At 44.0% G+C, this 20,653-nt stretch overlaps 1 protein-coding gene across 3 annotated transcripts in view; it reads right to left on the reverse strand.

Annotated features, from left to right (window-relative positions):
- Positions 1-20,653, reverse strand: part of ZNF608 (zinc finger protein 608) — a 105,763-nt gene that overhangs the window by 60,642 nt on the left and 24,468 nt on the right. The window lies entirely within an intron of this gene.

Here is a 20,653-nt window from a genome sequence, read left to right on the forward strand (position 1 = left end):
AATCATAATGAATTAAAGTCACTACTAAAATACATGAACTTACTCTGTCGAATACATAAAATACATAAACTTGATTATATACACACTGAAACACATAAACTGGATATTATTAGCATGTATTTATTAAGCATCAACTCCTAATTAAGTGTTCTACTGCAAAGTTCAGGAGAATTCACATAAACGGAGAAATAAATGAATGTGCCCAACATCGATAGAATTTCAGTCTCTTCAAAGCACAAGTCCTTTAGTGGTTGAACTTGTAAAGATATATCCCTGATGAGTTCAACGGAGACTCTGCAGCCCTGTCTCTTTAATCCAGAAAATGAAATTGACAGCCAGCACAAGACCTTGTGATACCATGACTCCGGTGCACCCCTATCCTGAGAACAGTAAAGGAGCTCTTCACCTCAAAACATTTGGGCATCTGGCCAAAATGAAACCAAAGGCTATGCACATACTAAATAGGTAGGTCACCAACCAACTCATCCATTCATTGGACACATTTTAACAACTATTATGACTGCTACACAATAGCTTTGGCCTTGCTGATAGGTTATCAAATGTGAAAGAGCCACATGCGAAAAGCATGTCTGCACCAGGACTCCAGGTCCCCTATGTCCTCATGTTGCACACAGACACCCTCTACATATCAGAAACAACACCTTGCATGTTTTATCAGCTGGGCTAGAAAGCTGTATGTATAACAAGACACGTAGATGGTTGTTTTGGTAAAATGCCGGGTTAGTCTGTTGTACATATATTCCAAGTTAGCCTTTGTAAGAAATCGACACTTGGCTACAGACATAATATTATATAGTCTTTGTTGTTTTAAAAAAAAATGCAAGAGTGCATTTCAAGATAAGTCACATAAGAAAATGTGCTCCCTAGTTCAACAGCTGAAGCAGTCATCTGTGTGGCCTCCTTGTTCATATAACTGTGTGAGCTATTTCTACAGTTTGCATTTCACTAAAATGATAAAATGACGTTCACTTGCCTGAGTGATCCAAGATGCAATAGAACAGCCCTTCATCCAACTGCATGTTAAAGAAACTTAATTTCCTGCTCTCAAAGCTGCCATAAAACTTCTTTTGCTCCATGTTTTTTATTGTTCTTCATTCTTGATCACAGAGCCCAAGAAAGAAAAGCATTTAACAGCCTCAAGCCCTCGATCTGGTGATTTATGCTTTCGTGTAAATGCAGCTTAATGTGGATCAAAGTTCACACTGATAGTTCCTATTTTAAAACCGAGCTGACAAATGAGGAAAGAAGTTCTGAGGGAGGAAATTTAAGGGTGAGGGGAACCAATGCTTCCTTGTAGTCTTTATTATAACTAAAAGATTGTGTGTGATTGGAAGAGCTTTCTAGAATTAAAAAATAAAAAAAAAGAGCAAGGAAACTTATAAACTAGCTACTGCACTTGTTTCCCCAATGTTTCCAACAAAATGTAAATTTGTATAGTTAGTTGTAAACTGGCTGTAATTTAATGCTACACATATAAACTGAAAAGACAAAGTGGAACAATATTCTCAAACTATTCTTTGTATCACTTAATCGACAGTTTTCATTAATTTCAAGAGAAAAAATTGTACAAAAATTGGATAAACAAGAAAATGAAATAAAACAAAAGAGGTGAGGAGTCTTGGAGAGCATCAATTCCCTGGTCAGGACACAATGGGAAAATGTGTACAAGAGAGGCTACAGAGACAGGGCATGTTAACACTAGGATTCGGGCCCCAACTCTGACACACTGATTAAGCTTGTGATTTTGGAGAATCAGTTAACCTCAATGAAGCCCATTTTCCTCAACTGGAAAATGTGTTTTTTGGCCTTCTAATATTAATGACAAATCCTATCACAACAATTTCTAGACTAAGTCCTTACATCCACATAACTCAGCTTCTGACTACATTTGCATACAGACACTCACATTTGCTAACCTATCACTATTTGGGATATGTATGTAATTCCAAAGAGCAAATTTCTAGAGAATCTAGACGGTTTGTAGGGAGAGACTGAGGTGTCCTGGGCCTTCTAGCAAGTTAACTGTGTTTATTTCCATCAACACAATCCAAAGCAATGAAAAGGTTTAGTTCATGATGGTCACAGAAGGGACACTGGAGCCCTGTCCCACATGTTTCCAAATGAGAAAGCTAAGGTTCAGAGAGTTTGACTATAAATATGAAACTAACCTAACCCTAAATAGTCCCCCAATGTGGTAACAGCCTAAAACCCTTAAACTTGATAGGAAAATGCAATAGGTAATAGAGTTTTAAAGATGACACTTTACAAGTGAATTTCTCTCTTAGTTTTCCCACTGCACCGGCTTCCTCACAGTCGCTCAATATTGCCATTCTCATAGGCACAGGATCACCATGACCAGTGAGAGGGGGAAAGAGAACTTTTCTCCACTGGGATTTCAGGAGTTGGAGTGAAGAACAAAGACCACCCACATGGTCTGCTGGGGGTTCCTCTTCCCCAGAGGTCACCGTGGGAGAGGGGGTAGGGAATTACAGCCATCCCCGAGATGTTTTATTTGGTAGGTTTGCTACTTTTAAAAACCTTCCAATTATTTTTTTATTTTTATTTCTGCCAATACAAAAAATTAGGAAAATATCTGAATTTCCATGATCTCTTGACATCATCATTGAATGTGCTATGCTCAGCCCACATTCCTCATGACATCAACTGACAGGGCCTAGCCGCCCTTCAGCCCGCGTGACCCGGCCAGGCACAGCAGCTGAGTTTGTCTCCCCACTTCCCCCAGGAGACAATCCCAGAATGTTTTAGGTAGAAGGTCATGTAGCCCAACTTACTGATTCTAGAGAAAAACGTGACCCCTATCTGTACGGGGCGATAAGTTATCCCCAGTGGCAGCCTAGGGGAGCTTGAAAGAGCAGCCTCCTACATGCAGAAACTTTACAGCAGGCACTCAGAAGACACTCGGGGACAAAGAAAAAGGTGTGGGTGGGAAATAATGCAGTGTGGCCAACTCTTTCTGCCTGTGAACGCCCCCAGTGGGAGATGTTCCCCCCAACAGGTTTCAGTTCTCTTGTGTATCTCACGGTGGCTAACACAAAACCGCATGCACCATATGTAAAGCAGGATTTGAGAGAGTTTTTAATAGTTATTTTTGCCTTCCACAGAAGATCAACTCCACTGCACCCTGATTTCTCAGGTCACTGATCCCCTACACTGAACCGTAATTTCTTCAGCTAACGAAGTTAAGACAGAGGGTAGCAACAGTTCTCACAAGGACTCCCTCAAGGGAAGAGGCAGCTTACACTTGGACTTGATAGTGGTGGGCCTTTGGGATGTACTGGGTTCAAATCCTGGTCCTGTCGTTACTTGCTGTGTGGGACCCTGAGCAAGCTACCTGGCTACTCTGGGTCTAAGAAGTGGGAGTAAGAATAACATTACTCACATAAGGTCACAGTGAAGAATCAATGAGATAATTCATGCAAAGTGAAGGCTCAGTATAGTGCTCAGCTCAGAAACAATGGTTTGTGAGGTGGGTGGGGGGAGGGGGGGGCGGGGGGAGAATGTTCCTGGTTGGATAGTACAGTTCCCTAACTCTTCACACAAACTCACAAAGCTCCTTTTTATGTCCTATTATGTTTAACATAAATCTCTAATCCCCTCCAAATACATGGGTAAGAGCAGTTAAAATATGTTAAATGTGTAAGAAAAAGGGCTTAACCCTGAAAAGCTCAGCCTGGGGAAACACTCCTTTCCTAAACCTGGTATCTGGTCAGGTGAGCCCTACACTTCTGCAAAATCCCTGCCTACTCATCTCCCATTGCACCCCGTTATCATACACTGCTCCCCCCAAAGTCTCCTTTTATTCACCTACACTCAGTCAGATATCCACCCAATAAATAACTTCCACACACCTGCTGTGTGCCCGGCACTGTGCAGCCTGCTAACAAAACAAGAGTGGGCAAAACTGTGGCACTAATCAAATACGATCATACAAACACAGCAAAATTACAGCTGTAACTGCAAACACAAACGAGGGCAACCAGCAACATGTGGGGGGTGCAGGGTCCGTCTCTGAGCTGGAATCTAGCTCCACCTCTAGTGACATAAACTCAGGCGAGTCCCTTGATCTCTGTGGAACTCAGTGGCTTCATTTGTAAAATGGAAATAACCCCTGGCTAACACAACTACCACATGAGATCACCCAGGCAACATTAGCTCAGGGCCCAGTACAGAGCAGCTGTAATAAAATGAAAGGGACTGCCGTTGTCAGGGTTACTATTATTATTACAAACATACTTGAGACCTGAACTAAAAGGTAATCAATAGGTGTTTTGGTCCTACAAGGCCAAATGCTAGGCTTCACTACATTCAAAGACAATTCAAGAGAGGCGGTTATAGACACCTTTCTGGGAGGGTACCCTAAAGTGGCAATAATCACATGTTCCGTGAAGAAATCAGTGGGGAATCAGTAGTCAAATAACACAAATAACTGGAATAAAAAATGAGAACAGAGCACTGGCTGGTTTTAGCAATGGTTCCTTTGTCAACGCCCTTTTCTGTCATCTTGATGGGACACTGATGTAGCCTATTACAGCCCAAAAGAGGGAAGCAGGAAAGCAGCCATCTCCAGTGGAAAAAAAAAAAAAAAAAAAAAAAGACCCATAAGTCTAACAGCTGGTGGTGGCAGCCTGTCAAACTGAGGAAAGTTAATGTCAAGAACAGACGCGCGGCAGTCTCTCACTGTTATTTTTGCATGATTATTCCCAGGTGTTGGTGCACGCTGAGCAGTAGCCTGGCTATTTATCACTCCAGAGAGCCTGGAGCCTGGGAGTGGGGGAGCAGGGAGGGAGCCAGAGGTGGGGAAGAAAAGGTTATTTACACAGATAGCGGCACTTAGTGTGTGTAATCAGAGGGCTGGGGGAAATCTGCAGCGAGATTCTGGCAATATTTTCTCTGTTCACCTTATTTCAAGGGCTCCCTGAGTGCGGATGAGCCTGGGGAGCTGGTGGCGGCAGCTTTGCATCACTGGAGCAGCGACTGTGTGAGCCTGTGATGGCTTCCAGGACCCAGACACTGACAGCAAAGGAGGAAGAGTCGCCAGGGCCAGGCTGGGGTTACTCCAGTGGGCACTCCTGCTCTGCTCAGATCCAACGAAGAGCCAGTCAGGTGGCTCGGGGACAGCGAGTGCTACCAGGCCAGAGAGAAGGGGAAGCCCAGACGTTGGGGCAGATCTGAACCCTACCGGGGCCTTGCCCCAGGTTTCTTCCATCTGTGACCACAAAGCTCCACGTCTTGCTATTAACCCCTCAATCCTGGAGTTCTGAGATGGCCAACAACCACAGTGAGAATGGCGTTTTCTTTTGCTTGGTCAATACTTTTACATTCTATGAGCGTGCTGGGGCACAATTACTTAATGCTCACGTTTTCTCTATGCCCTGGTGTTTGGCTGTTTTATGAGATTGCCCACAGCCTCCTCTTTAATTTAAAAAGCATTAGACAGAGACTGCACCTTGCGTAGGGGAAATCCCGGCTCTTTAAAGGTGACCACTGCTGCCAGTCTCGCACTTTGCGTTTTAACCACCCTTTCTGTCTGACGTCACCGCCTCATTAGCAAAGCAAGGGAAGCTTAAAAGACTGTTTCCTGAAGCCCTGACCTTTTCTCCATCCTTGAAAGACAAACCTGGAACAACCAGATTCGGTCGTCCCTAATTCTGTCTTTCCTAAATGGGAGCAGACGTTTCCCTTTAGAACCACAATCAAAGCGATGTGTGCTTTCCAGCTTGCTTTGAAAACAATACAGGCAAATCCTCACTAAGGGTCCACTGTGTACCAGGCACCACACACTTTCTATGTCCTTTAACTCCCATAACATCCCCATTTTATAGAGGCAGAAACTGAAGATCTCGGAGGATGGGCAAGTTACCTGAGGAGCTGAAATTCAAGGCCAAACCCCACCGAGTTCAAAGTGTATGGGGCTTTCTTATAAAAAAAAAAAAAAATAGTAACAATATCAGCAGCTACTGTGCAACACAGGCAACACAGGAGCGGTTAGGTTCTACTGTGCATTCTTTCATTCAATCTTCACAAGACTGTCAGGGAAGTACTATACAGATGAGAAATAAGAAACGGGAAAAGTAACTTTAAAAGGTCATTTAGGGTCAGTGGCTGAGCCAGAATTTGAACCCACATCGATGTACACCAAAAGCAAGCTCTCCGAAACGTAAAACAGAACACACGTTGGAAAGAAACCTTCCTCCTATTTTTTGACCTTTTCTGTATGTTGGAAGCCACACACACCTGTGTCACTTTTTATTGCACGAAGCTCAAACCGTGAACCTCAATCGTCCGCTCAAATACTGCAATCCCTCCAGAAGCCTCGCTTATAAACCTCACTGAAACCGAAGCTCAGCTTTGTCTTGTTGTCAGTGTTTTAAATCATCCCATTCCAAAAGCTACAACCATGTACAGGACTGGGAAATTATACCACTATTTTCTTTTTCTCGTTCTTAGGTGTGAAGACCAGAGCCTGCCCTAAATAAAAAGCCAAACGTTTAGCTGCTCAAGTGCTTTTAAAGGCTTAGCCTCTGACCTGGGCGAGCTCGGCCTGGGATGGGCCAGGGCTCTGGCCCCAAGGCCAGTGGGGCCAAGACGAATGCTTGCATTTCCAGCCACAACTCCAGCCACCCTGAAATCACATAAGGAGCGGTGGACTAGGGAGGTCACAGACCGCGAATGGGTCACTTCAGAGGTGGCCCTACATCCAGGGCCCAAAGCAGAGGCACAGGCGGGCCAGCCACCTGTGTAAAATATACTTTTAACGGCAGTGACTACTTTTCACGTCATCCTCTAACAGTGACAGTTTTGCAAAGCAAAAGAAAAGGTACTGCGTATGTAAAGACCGAGTTTGATGAAACGACTCGACTCAGTGTCTTAAATGTATTTGGTTGTTTTGAAGCCAGACCAAATTCCTCACTGGGAGGCTCTCCCTGAGTAGGAGCTCCACAGGAACCTGGCACGATGGAGGTGGCGGGACATTTCCACCAGACCACGTCCGTTATCACATGCTTAGCCTCACTTGTACGCTTTGAAAAAACCTGTCCTGTTGCTGAGCCAGAGACTCTTCATCTGTTTCAAAAGTGCCACTGACATCTCCCAGGGCTCAGGGAGCTGGGTGTGCTTTAAATAGTAGCAGTAAATGACCCGTGTTTTCATATCGTGTTCGTAAGGGTTGCCTGATTTCCTCTCCTTCTGCCTACTTCCAAAGCCGCTTAAAAAACAAAAACCATCCACAGATAAAGGAGACTGTCCTAAAGGTACTAAACACATCTGTCTCCTTGAATTTATCCTTTTCGAGCATCCCTTTACTTTTGCACAAAGGGGAATTCCTGGAAAGTTTCACACCAATCCCATATTTATCCGTTAGATCTGGTCCCCAAACCTTGGGAGTGAAACTTTACTCTGGATTTCTAACTGTGGATTTTGCACTGATACTAACAAATCAACCTCAAAACCTCTGAATACTTGAGTCTCTTAGTAGATCCTGGACATCAATACACTGCCGGTATTTGCAGGACTCTAAATTTCTCCTGAAATGAGGGAAAGATTGGAGGCCTCTCACCCTCACTCTTCTGGACACAGACACGATTATAAGGAGGGAGATTGGAGCTCAGGGAGGAAATAAAAGCCTGCTTTGTTTTGTTTGGGGGAGAGGGGAGTCACCTTATTCCTAATCCTTTCTATTCACAGCACTTCTTTACCTTACACCATGAAATCTCATTTGCAATCACCTGAAAGGAGTATTTTAGACATTTGAATTATCAACACAAAACACGCTGGCCCTACAAATAACAAGGAAGTGCCTGGGTCACACTGTGCGGGAACGAAGGTGGGCCAGCCACAGAGGGAGCAGTTTGGACCCCCTGCCCACACACTATCTTGGGACCGTTCACTCCTCTCTCTGCCCACATAAATGCATGTCTGAGTCCCAGCATGCATGTCTTCTCTCTCTTCCCTCCAGGCCTCCTAAGTGCAGATTCTAAATACTGATCAATCTCAATAAAGAAAGCTTTGAAATTTTAATTTCATAGCAAATCAAGCCACCCAGTAAAGAGCTCCATAGTTTATCAAAGAGATCAAAGGTTACAGGGGGAGATAAAATCAGAGTCCTGCTCCCACAGCCATCCACATGCCCATGTCCAAGGACACCTTGGAGACACTCAAAGTCACTGGAGTGTCTGGTTCTTACAGCTCCATGAGAGCAAGGGTGGTGTTCTCGTCTGACTTTGGAGGATCTCCTGGGAGGGACTGTCATGATCTCTACCAAGTTCTGTACCATAACCCAAACTTTTAAAAGCTTCTTCTCGTCAACCGTCCTCCCCCACCCAAAAGCTGTTCCCAGTCCCGAATGCAGTCCTGCCCCTGAGCACGGAGCCGACTGGGCCGCCAGTGGAGGTCCTTCTCCAGGGAGAGCCTCTCCTCTGTGTCTCACGCCTCCTTCCAGACATTTCATCCATAAAAATATGGGGGGGGGGGGGTCACTTTTCATTTCACAGCCTTCTGTGCTGCCTGAGTTTTGACACGAACACATATTCCTTTCATACTGTTTTTTAAGACTAAATTTTAATTAAAAGATGCTAAGCCATTCCGCTTTAGAATACAAGTAACCAAACGCTAGGGCAGACAGGAGAAGGCGCGTGGTGAGGGCTGTCATCTGGACTCCCCTTGCGGAGGCCCTGCAACCAACAAGCCAACGTGGTCCAAGGACCTCGTCTGTGCGAGGGGGACAGTGCGTGGGCCCCCGCCGCCCCTGGGGCAGGGCCGCTGCTGAAAGCCGCCTCACCATGGGCAGTCCTCTCATCATCCAACAGATTTTTGCCAGGTGCCAGGAGGTGCCAAGCATCGCCGGGAGCTATGGAGGGGCCGAAGCGCAGAGGCAGCCGCGGGGCCAAGGAGCAGCGTGTTGTCAGGGCTGAGCCGGCAGTTGGGCCCGGGGCATTGTGGGAGGGAGGGTTGTGGGATGGGGGGGCATTGTGGGAGGGAGGGGGTTGTGGGGGAGGGGACCCAGCAAGTGCAGGAGGGACCCGGGAGGAAACCCGGGAAAGGAGGGAGGTGCAGAGCCATCAGGACATGTGGGGGGAGGGGGGCGGGTAGGGACCAGAGGGGGAGCTGAGGCTGGAGAATGAGGCCTCTGGGGGTGGTGTCTGGGTTCTCATGAGCCCAGGCCAAGCTAAGAAAATGGGGGGGGGGGGTCGTTGTGAAGTTAGAAGCGAGCACTGAGGCGGGAAGGCAGGGGCACGGGAGGCTGGGGTGGCTCCTTTGGGGGCAAGCGCACAGGAAGCTGTGGGAGGAGAGAGGAGAGGGGGTGCGCGTGGGGAAAGGGCAGGCCATTGCAGTCCTGGAAGAGATGGTAACGGAGGCGGGGGGTGGGGGGAGATCGGGGACGGAGCACTCTCAGCAGGTGGAGGGGGACACAAAGACAGTCTCAGGTTCTGTTTCCGTTGGTGAGGGCGCACCCCCACCTGTGGGGAGCGGTGCCGGCCGGCAGGTGGGAAGACCGTGGGAAGACCGTGTGCAACTCCAGGGGACGCGCTACACTAGCGAGGAGTCACGGCAGCGAGAAAGGGGGAGGGGGTGAGCGGGCGCAGGGGACATGAAAAGGGTGTGAGGAGAAGGGGCAGAACCCTGCGCCCCCACACTGCGCCCCCACACGGCCGGGCAGGAGGAGAGGAGGGTGGCTGTGGGAGGGGCTGGGGGCTGTGGGGAGAAGACAGTGCCCGGAAGAGCTCCACCCTCGAGGTCCCCCCCCCTCCCCTCAAGGGCAAGTTCTTTAAAGGCTAATAATTGCCAATGTAACCCTTACTTTCCCCCTAACAGCCACTGGAGCCCCGCAGCGTGGCCCCTAGGCTCCCTGGAATCTTCTGTTCCATTGGTTCGCAGCATTGCCGCAGCCCTTTCCCCTGAGCCGACTTGCTCTCTGAGAGCCCAGACCCTCCCCGCAAAGGCCAGCTCCCTCCACCTCCCCATGTCCTAGGCCACCGAGAAGGAAATGAGGCCTGGGCTTCAGGAGGCGAGGCCACAGAACCCCGGGCATCCTGGCTGTGCTGCTTCCCAGAGCGGTGCCCCGCGGCACCCACCGAGGCACCTCGCTGCCGCCCTGGACAGAGAGAAGCTCCCTCTGCTCCCTTCTCTCTTCCAATTCTCCACCCAACGTTCCTGCTCCCAGTCTCCAGATCCCATTTCCTCCGAATGTGAGCTCCTCCCCTTCCCAGTCTCAGAGCAAGGAGCCTTTACAGAGGAAGATTAAGGGCAGTTTCCCTGCGTGGGGTGTCTTCCCGTCCACAGTCCAGGCCAAGGGTCAGCCAACGAAGGCCTGGGCGCCAGAGCCGGCCCACTACCAACTTTTTGTACAGCCCACAAGCTAAGAATTCGTTTCCAAATGAATGTTTACAATCGATTTAATGAACGCAATCACTAACGATGAACCCATATTACGCGAATTGACATTACCATCCCCCCTCCCAATAAAGAGAATTCCATTCTTCTCATTAGAAGACCTGTATTACCAACAAATTGGACTCAATTACTATCATTAGGTTTGCATTTTCATCCACTTAAAAAAAAATCTGTAGGAATTGTTTTCTCTCCCTCATTATGTAAGTACTTCCATAATACCCTTGTTGCATCTGGGCCCATAAAGGTCAAAATATTTACTACGGGCTCTTTGCAGAAAGAGGTGGGTGACCTTTGGTCTCATTAGTGGCAGTTGGCCTCTGAGCCACGTGGGTTTGAACTGCGCAGGTTCACGTTAGGTTTTGTCAATAAGTGCTGTAAATGTAGTTTCTCTTAGGATTTACTCAACAACTTTTTCTTTTCTCTAGCTTACTTGTGTAAGAATATGGTACATAATACATATAACATATAACCTGCATGTTAATTGACTGTTCATGTTATCAGCAAGGCTTCCGGTCAACAGGAGCGTATTAGTAGTTAAGTTTTAGGGCAGTCAAAAGTTAGAGGCATCTGGTGGGGGGGACTCCTAACCCCATGTTGTTCGAGCGTCAACTCTACTTTCTTTTATTCCCTTTTTATTGAATTTATTTATTGACTCTATGGGGTGACACTGGTTAACAGAATTATACAGGCTTCAGGTACACAACTCCACGACACATCATCTGTACACTGTATTGTGTGTTCACCACCCCAAGTCTCCTTCCATCACCATCTACCCTCTTCCACCACCGCCACCACCACCCCTGCAACTCTCCTTCCAATAGCTCACTTAGGTCTACACCTGGACTCTAGTGTAAGTTGGTGGAGAGGGGGGGAGAAGGAAGAAGGAATGGGGGAGGAGTGTCAGAAGAGAGCAGGAAGAAATGGGGAATAAGAAGAAGTAAGCATGCACATCTATTTCTGAATAAGGGAAAAAGAAAAGAATTAATGTACCCACTACTTTTCAGCTTTCCCAATAAAACCCAGGAGTGATAACCGAGAAAAGTGACCCAAGGAGGTATATTTCAATTTTAACTTAAAACATTCAATAAATGTTGATCGAGCATCTCTTTATAATGCCAGCCTTTGTGCTGCTTGGCACTAATATAATGATAATCAAGACAGACAAGATCCCTGCCTGCACAGAGCTTACACACAAGCAAAATAAATAAAGAAAGAAAAACACAAAAAATTTTCAACAAATTAGACCTCTCTACTTCTATAAGACTAAACAAAACTTAAGCATCCTGTATACTTGCAAGGTGTGTTTTTTAATAACGTCTTAATTATGAAAATCAGGATACTTTCATTCCCTTATAAGTGAATGCACTGGATGAAATAACTAATGTTCTCAACCACATTTTGTTGGAGACTATAAATGAATCAAGCAATCCCAGACACCTGGAGTTCTTTCACCCACAATCAGGTCATGAGTGGGACAGCTAAGATCATCAGGCCCAGAAGCTCCTTCTCAGAGAATAATGACCGTCAGGTCAGTGTCTCAGGCCACGTGTCCCAGCAATACTTTTGACCTGGGTAACAGAGTATAAAAAATATAAAAAATAAGAATGCAGTCTCTGTGTTTGGCTCTCAGACCATTAGCTTACTAGCTACATAATCTTACATTTTTATTTTACTTTTCTAAGTCTCAGTTTCCTTACCTAAAGTGGGATTACCAATTTATATTTATGTAATAGCTACATCAAACAAGATAATCCACATAAAGCCCTTATTATCCCAAACACATAATAGGTGCTCAACAAAAGTTAGCTACGACTGTCATCTCCAGCATGCACTGTGCCCACCAACCTGAACAGCACATGCTTACAGGCCTTGTTTAACTTCTCACATGGCTAAACCAACACATGCTACTCTAGTCTCTGAAAACCAAATGAAATGGAAAACTTCAAGATATCTGGCTCTATAATTGAACATTTATAGTTATTTAGAATCAGGCATAGAGCAAGATTTTATCTGACAGACACAATAATTTTATCCTCTTCTAGAAGCTGTTGTCCTGGGAGGAATCCTAGCCTAAGAAGGAGATCAAGAGCTTCCAGTGTTGCTTCTGTAAAATGGCATGAAGAATGCTAGCCTGAGGAATTAAAATAAATTCTATGAAAATGGTCTCAAAAGATTGCACAAAAGCATATTAAAATGAATATGATGAGGGCTTAGTGGGGGATGGGAGACGGGCCACACTATCTTAGCATCCATCCCTATTTCCAGAATATTTAATTTTACTGTCACGTTTCAGAATATGCTTAGAGAGCTGCAATCCTGCAAGGGACAGTGATTTTGTGTTTCAGAATAGATTTCAGATGGCTCTCACAAATTATTGAGACTAATACTAGGGGCAATTCACCCAATTTCATACTTATCAAATACTTGCCCTAAATGTAAGAGATCAGTTCCCAAATTAAATGGGTGGCCGCAGCTTTTAAAGTGGACAAGATTTCTCAGCCAGTAAACAAGGAATTTTATATGATGTAGCAAAAAAAAAAATGATGGAGGACATATTCTATATACCAACATTAAACTAAAAACACCCTGGGGGTGGTAGAGTTTCCACATTTACATTAAAATGTGTATTTCTGCTATGCCTCCCTTAATATTATAGTAATTTCCAGTTACGTGGTAAACACCTGCAAACAGTGTTAGCATTAGACTAAGCTTAATTTAAATTAAGTTAATTTGAATTATGATTTGTCATCAGTCAAGTAGAACTGTTATATTTTTTAAATGGAAAAATGCATACTTATTTTTGCTATGACAGTAATACACTTCATAAAATTCACATACATATATTACTTTTTAAAAGAAAACATTAAAGATGGCAAAAAATCTTTAAAACTATTCCAATTTTTTTCTAATAGTACCACCCAGACTTTACATATGCATATATTTTATATAATCAAAATCATACTCAATCTTTTAATAGGCTTCCCCCCCCCTATTTTACAGCTACATTAGAAACTCTAATATAGTTGCTTTATGTATCAAAACTAAATGAAGAATCCATTTACATCACTGAAAGACTATCTCCTCTAAGTTAATCATGAATATTTTTCTATGGTGCATTAAAATCTAATAACCATAACCAAACTAACTTACATTTAAATTGTTTTGTCTAATAAAAAAAGGGAGGAGGTATTTCCTTCAACCACAAATCATTTTAAGATAAGCAGCTCAGTTAAGTACCTTTGGTTTTCAATGCTAATATATATCAATAAATATTTATTACTTGATTATAGTGCTTATTTCAATTATAGCCCTACATATACTGGGGGGAAAGGGTGCTCACGTCAAAGCCACTATCAGGCAGTGAAGCAATAAACCTGGCACCTAGAAGTGAGGGTACAAGTAAGAAGCTAAACTGGGAAAAATAGCTTTATGTACGTAAAAATACCAAAGATTATATAAAAGGCACATCTATCTAGAGCATTTGTTTTAACAATTTTAAGTCTTTAATAAAAACTGGGAAGCACTCTGAGATCTGCTGTAACTTCTGTTTTGTTTGGGTGTGGTAGAGTGGGGGAAATTTGTTTCAAGTAGCTTTGGTGGTAAGAGCATTCCCCTGCATTCTTACATTCTAGAAATCTAGTAACTCATAACTATAACAATTTATTAACAAAACCCGACTCCCAATCTTTGCCACATAATTTTCTTCTACATAAAAGTTGCATATTTTGTGAAAATATTTAACCTCTAACACCTCATAATGATATGAACATCTCTTAAAAGCAATGTGATTTTTTAAACCCAGTAAATATATATATATATATTTCTTAAAGTCAAATAATATGATATAACCACTTCTTTGACATCTAATATTTGACCTAGAAAAGAATAAGTGAGGATTAATTAACTAAATGTTAGCAAGAGGACTGAGGGACTCTGGAATAATACAGCCCAAGGATACGCAAAGGTATACAAGGAGAGCAGCGGAATGATTTTAGAAATTATTTTCTCTCTTTTTTTGGGGGGAGGGTTGTTTTATAGATGAGGAAAGTTAGCTCAAGGACACAGGAGTTTAGAGTAGAATAAAGGCCCAAGACTCAGCAGTTCCCAATCAAAGCCCACCATGTATATGCAATGTGCAACCAGGTTTCATCTCTGCAGTGCCCGGAGCTCTGGGCAGGTGGATGTGTCTGCAGACAGCGAAGCATCCCCATATGGGCACTGAAGGAGGACAAGAAATACGATTTCTGGGGCTATTCCCGCCTCCACTTGTAAAACCTTTTTGCTTTTCCTTGCCTTCCCACAAAGTGGAGTCACACCCTGACGCATAGGCTCTGCACACACTGTGACTGGCAGTGCAATTTCACAGCTCCAGGCGGCCCTCCCAGCCATGCCACAGTCTGAGTCTAGGACTCCCTCCCCGCTGGCCTCCTCTCTTCTCTTTCAGAGTGGCCTGGCCCCACTCCATTCACCTCGGCATTTGAGTAGCAAAGGCCAAAATCCGACCTGCCACCCCAACCTGTACACCTGCCCGTGGAGAGCAGGCAATCTTTCTCTGCCGATCATGCTCCAAGTGCCTTGTTAGAGGAACAAAAACATTCTCTCTCACAAGCGTTAGAAAGTCTAATATTTTGTCAAACAGAAATGAAAAATAAACCTAATCTAAGCTGTCATAGAATCATGAAATGCCTCTGGCAGTTCTATCAAAGTATGTAGACATGTACGGACTCTTTGAAGAAATGAAACTGCACTTTATCAAGTATGATTTATAAGCAACACTGATGTAGCTGGTAGATAACACTGCTGTCTAATCATTAGTAGTCAGACAACAGCCATGTGAACACATCAATTATGGGCCACTGCCAAAAGCCCTTGAGATGGTGGAGATTAACAGCCAATCCTCTGTTTTACAAGCTCACATCAAAAAGAATATTAATAAGAGGAGGGGCGATGTGAAAGCTTGTCGGAGTAATTCAGCCACGAAAACAAGGCATTTCCCCCTCTCCTCTCTGTTGAGTTGGCCCAAGGAAGAAGCTGGCATAAGCTACAAAGTGCAATGCTGCCAACTTCTTGGAAAATGTTTTCCCCTAACATACGGGAATTTGTAAAGGTCTGCAAAGCTGCTATTTGGTGAAGAAAGACAGGCAAGCCTTCTTCATATCCCTTTTTTAATGCTAGAATGAAACAAATGAAGTCATGATTGAAATACTTTTAAATTACTATACATTGGCTTTTTCTTTACCCTGAAAAACAGAAATTTTGTAAACCCTCACATATTTCTTATATTTCCACAATCCACAAAAATTTAATTAGCTAAAAGCACTAACCTGCACATTAATGAGTTACTTCAAATCAACATGGCTCTTCCCAATGAAGAACAAAAATCAAAATGTGTGCTAACTCTAAGTACTTAAATTCCCTCTTTCCAACCATCTCAGGAAGACAGATATAAATCCCACTGATATTTCTGCAATTAGAATTAAACCAGCTCTCACAACCCATATATAGAAAGCATCTGCAAAAATAGAAGCCCCAGGCATCAGTATTTAATTCAGCTATATCAGTATAGGATACGTACCAGTGAGGACTGCTATATTTTTGTAAATGATCAAATTAAACCAAACAGCTGGTACTAATGGTTTAGTGGGGTTCCAGCACATTCCCTAATATATGAACATAACTCACACTACAAAATGCAGAGCCTGGGTTTCCCCTGCTAACACTTAGAAATCTCTTTGAATTTTTATTTGTAGCAACATTATATTTACAGAGTGTCTGTTGTCCATCATTTCAAACCCAGCATGGGGTAGTGGGAAAACATTAGGGGAGGAAAAAGAAGCATGGGGTTCCTGTTGCTTCTCAGTGGTCAAGCTGTATGGCCCCCAAGTAAGTCACTTAATTCAAGGGCTTGCTGACAAGCAATTGTTAAATCAAAGATTCTTTATCTGGAGTTCAAAGTCTTTGTGGAGTCTGAGAATCATCTATAATAATCTATAATAATAAAAGCATAATATGCTAATTAGGCTGGATGTCCTTCCGGACGAAGCCGGGACTTCAAGGGAAGCCCATGCCAGCAGCCAGGGGAAGGAAGGTCTACTCTTGCATGAATTTCCTGCATCGGGCCTCTAGTGTAATTATAGAAGCAAAGGTTTATGTGTTTGTAATAGGTATACTTCCTCCCCCACCCCTGAGACAAAGAGTGTATAGATGCTCAATAAAATCCTAACCTAAAGTTAGGAAGAATGGACCTGATGGTAAAGTCAAGACAAGAGCAGTCCTTCTCTCTCATTGTGCTGCATGCTCTATGCACGTTTGCTAAGTAAAGGCTCTGCATTAGTTCTACACCTCAGTTTCTTCACGGGTAAAAACAGAGCAATATCATGTTCTCTGACCAAAGGCTGAAGTGACAATCAGCAGGTTCTGGCTTTAGAAATACACATAATTTACAGTGTTGTTAAATTAAGCAAACATTTCTTGGGCAACTAGATGCTACTTGTTGTACAAAGATTCATTATTATTGATTACATTTTTGATACTAGAAAGGAAATAGCCTTTGGAGTAAACAACTAATCTGGGAAACTTACTTTGGGGGTGGGAGGGACCCTCAAAAGGAAATGATTCCTAGGCCCTGTTGATGATATGCCAGCAGCACCCTCCAAAAGATGTCAACATTCTCATTAATGGCACCATCAACATCATCTTTTATAATACATCTGATTTTTAGATTTTCCCCACCACTTTTCCAGGAAAAGCTCCCTTAATGTCAGAAAAGCAGACAACTTACATGACTCTAGAACAGTGGTTCTCAACCTTCCTAATGCTGCGACCCTTTAATACAGTTCCTCATGCTGTGGTGATCCCCAACCATAAAATTATTTTCGTTGCTACTTCATAACTGTAATTTTGCTACTGTTATGAATCGTAATGTAAACATCTGATATGCAGGATGTATTTTCATTGTTACAAATTGAACATAATTAAAGCATAGTGATTAATCACAAAAACAATATGTAATTATATATGTATTTTCTGATGGTCTTAGGCGACCCCTGTGAAAGGGTCGTTCAACCCCCAAAGGGGTCGTGACCCACAGGTTGAGAACTGCCGCTCTAGAAGAACCACAACTGTGCCCCAGCTGTCAAACACAGCAACCACTCGCTCAGGTGAAAAAGACCTTCACAATAAACACATACATTTCAATCTATTAAATGTATATTGGTAAGTGTATTTTTTTTACAAAAAAATTGCATTTTAATAACATGTTGAGTTTAATGAGCTACTTCAAGGTAAAAAAGAAAAATCAAACCACTGTTCTATTTAACAACAGTTATGACTATTAATGGCATATGATTGTAATCAATGATTATAGACCAAAGCTGTCAGAATGGGCTGTGCTCCAAATACTTACGCAAATTTCGCCAAAGATGAAGGGGCCAAATTCCATCCCTGAGTTCCTAAGGTCTTATTACACTCCCAACGCCTGGGCTGGCTTTTTTATATATACATACAAATTAGATTGTTAACTCGGTTTAAACAAGGTTCCCAAGGTCACACCTAAGCTCTAAGCTGTAATAGGCAGGTCTCTCTTACTTGGATAATGACTTTTTGAAAGAGTAGCCTTCCATTTTAGCCCGGAGGGTTTTGTGGGTGACAAAGAAATCATCAGACAAAAATGGGCCAGCAAACAGGATGCCATTGCCATCTGTTATTCTGACACCGGGGAACCTTCTGGGTAAAGCATCTTTATTCTTTAACCCCTTGTATGCCATAAGCGTCTACAGATGCAAGCGGTGGGCCTTTATTAACTAAATTCAAAGTATCGTGGCAGTTAACTGATTAAAATTCAACAGACATGCTCTACCAGACCCAGGAGAGCAGGTGCAGTATAACCGAGTGTACAAAATGCCACATAAAGGTAAGATAGGTGGAAACCCAGATAATTCCCAGCAACGTGTTTGCCTATGATCTTGATGGGGAAGAAAGACAAAAAGGTGTGAAACCTGAGCAGCCATGTTCGAGGCCCTCCTTTCCCTGCAATACAGCACGTGTTTACTGAGCAGTTCCTAGAATCAGGCACAGTGCTGGGTGCTGGGGAGGTAAAAACTAGTAAGATATAAAAAGGGAACTTCCGTTTGACCCAGGGATCCCACTTCCGAGAATATACTCTAAAAACCCCCAAAACACCAATCAGAAAGAATGTATGCACCCCTGTGTTCATAGCAGCGCAATTTACAATAGCTAAGATCTGGAAGCAGCCCAAGTGCCCATCAGTAGATGAGTGGATAAAAAAGCGGTGGGACATTTACACAATGGGATACTATGCAGCTATAAAAAAGAGGGATCTTTTACCCTTTGGGACAGTATGGATGGACCTGGAAAATATTATGCTAAGTGAAATAAGCCAATCTGAAAAAGACAAGTATCACATGACCAAAAATATAAGACCTGAAGCAGGGAGGCATGGGACAGACTGACTTACCTCGATGGGGATGGGGAAGACAAGAAGAAATAAACCAAAGGACTTATATGCATAGCCTATGAGCACAGGTAATAGTGTGGTGAAGACCTAAGTGGGGGGGGAGCGGGGGAGAGGTTCTAAGGGTTGGAGGGGGAATGGGAGACATCTGAAATACTATCAACAATTATGCCGAAACCGGTTTGGCTCAGTGGATAGAGTGTTGGCCTGCGGACTGAAAGGTCCCAGGTTTGATTCCGGTCAAGGGCATGTACCTGGGTTGCGGGCACATCCCCAGTAGGAGATGTGCAGGAGGCAGCCGATTGATGTTTCTCTCTCATCGATGTTTCTAGCTCTCTATCTCTCTCCCTTCCTCTCTGTAAAAAAATCAATGGAATATATTTAAAAAAACAAAAAACAAAACAAAAGAAACCAATGATATATATTTTAAATAAGTAAGACAGCCTCCATGCCCCGAAAGGTCTCAAGCTGGCAGAGGAAACGTGCGCTCACAGACAATAATTCACAGACAACAGCAAAACGGGGGGGATGTAGACACAACACACTTGTCCCCAGTGCAATAAGAAGTAGGAGCGGAGAAAATGCCAACTCTTTTTTGAAACTGGAAGGGCACTCAGAAACTGTAGTCCAAGAAGAAAAGGCCCAGAGACAGTGGCTTTTGCGCGGGGCCACAAAAGAAGAGTTAAAGCCAAGAAAATCCACCCAATTCCCAGTTAGCTCCAGAGCCTCTTCCCCCGGCCCACGCCCAGGCGGGAGTCCAAGTCAAGGCTCTGCTACAGGAACCATCCACCTGACGGCCGCCTGCGACCGGCCTCAGCAGGGCGTGCTGGCTGTGCTCTGCTGACTGCGAGGGCGTGATTGCAGGCTGGCGATTTTCTGACGCCCAGCTGGCCAGAGAGATGACCTCCACAGACCAGCCCCAGAGCACTGATACTCACAACGGCATGCTTTCTGCACTCCCAAACACTTCCTCCTGCCTCCACGACAGTTATCTACGTGCTGCTAAACCAGAGGGCTAACTAAGCAAAGCCATGGCTCATTTTTACTCCTCATGCAGTTCACTGTGCAGAAAGGCTCTGCTCTAGGAGTCTAGGAAACACGAGTACGGGCATTTGCCTGGCTGTGACTATTCCTAAGGCTGGAGCTGCAAATCATTAGTCCTTCCTGCTCCACCTCCCATCTGACCAAGCACACTAATTAACCACCTGCAAAACACTTAATGTAGTCACGGTTAAAGCAATACTGTGGTGATTTTTCTATAAAGAACCTTAAGAAAAAAAAAAAAACAGGAAATTCTATAACCATTCCTAACATCTGCCTTCGAGGGAGAGAAAGCAAAGAGACATCTTCAAATGAGCCATGGGAAGCTTTGTCTAAATGCACACAAAGAAGCCACAGAAGTAGAGAATCATAATGCGGTAGGGAGCCTGGGACTGGGTGTTTGGGAAAGGAAAAAAATTAAGAACTCTTCAAGTGATTCAGATGCACAGATCTGATTAAGTAACAATGCGTTAGCCTGGCCGGCGTTGCTCAGTGGTTGGGCATTGGCCTATGAACCAAGAGGTCATGGTTCTATTCCCAGTCAGGGCACATGCCCAGGTTGTGGACTGGATCCCCAGTAGGGGGTGTGCAGGAGGCAGTGGATCAATGTTGATGTTTCTCTTTCATCAATGTTTCTATCTCTCTCTCTCTTCTTTCCTCTCTGTCTAAATATCAAGAAAACATATTTTTAAAAAAGAAAGACAATGC

Source organism: Myotis myotis, unplaced genomic scaffold (genome assembly GCF_014108235.1).
Source record: "Myotis myotis isolate mMyoMyo1 unplaced genomic scaffold, mMyoMyo1.p scaffold_m19_p_5, whole genome shotgun sequence".
In the NCBI taxonomy this organism is placed as follows: domain Eukaryota; kingdom Metazoa; phylum Chordata; class Mammalia; order Chiroptera; family Vespertilionidae; genus Myotis; species Myotis myotis.